Source organism: Trichechus manatus, unplaced genomic scaffold (assembly GCF_000243295.1).
Source record: "Trichechus manatus latirostris isolate Lorelei unplaced genomic scaffold, TriManLat1.0 scaffold00022, whole genome shotgun sequence".
NCBI lineage: Eukaryota > Metazoa > Chordata > Mammalia > Sirenia > Trichechidae > Trichechus > Trichechus manatus.
This window is the reverse complement of record NW_004443958.1, coordinates 15801523-15802290: the sequence shown is the minus strand read 5'-3', so window position 1 is coordinate 15802290 and position 768 is coordinate 15801523.

Here is a 768-nt window from a genome sequence, read left to right as displayed (position 1 = left end):
GAAAAAAAGAGAAAGAACTAAAAAGGAGCAGGGATCAAAGCAGCTCCTAGAATCCAAGGAGTAAATACTAACAAAGAACCTCTTCTTCAGAAAATGTTCTGAAATTGGAATGAGTCAACTCCATCTGTTTTCAGAGTTTGTGTTACTCTGCTCAAGATTCAAAGTCCACAACAAATGACTCTGATTACCCTTGCTTAAGTCACCTGCCCACCCCTTGGTCAAGGGAGAGTGGGGCACCATGAGTGATAGACCCACCAGGACCAGAGTCAATGGGATGAGGTAGTCCCCAAAGTGTAATAAGGCTGCTATCACTAGAAGACCTGGATTTACATGCTCAGCGTATCTCAAGCTGAAAGAATTAAGGAGAACATTCAAGCCTCGAGTTGCAATACTGAAGGATTCTATGGGCAAAATTTTGAACAACGCAGGAAGCATCAAAAGAAGATGGAAAGAATACACAGCGTTACTGTACCAAAAAGAACAGGTCCAAGTTCCACCATTTCCAGAAGTAGCATGTGATCAAGAACCAATGGTACTGAAGGAAGAAGTCCAAGCTGCACTGAAGACATTGGAGAAAAACAAGTCCCCAGGAGTTGACGGAATACCAATTGAGTTTTTCAAGAAATGGGTGCAATGCTGGAAGCACTTACTGGTCTATGCTAAGAAATTTGGAAGACAGATACCTGGCCAACCAACTGGAAGAGATCCATACTTGTGCCCATTCCAAAAAAGGCGATCCAACACAATGTAGAAATTATTGAACAATAT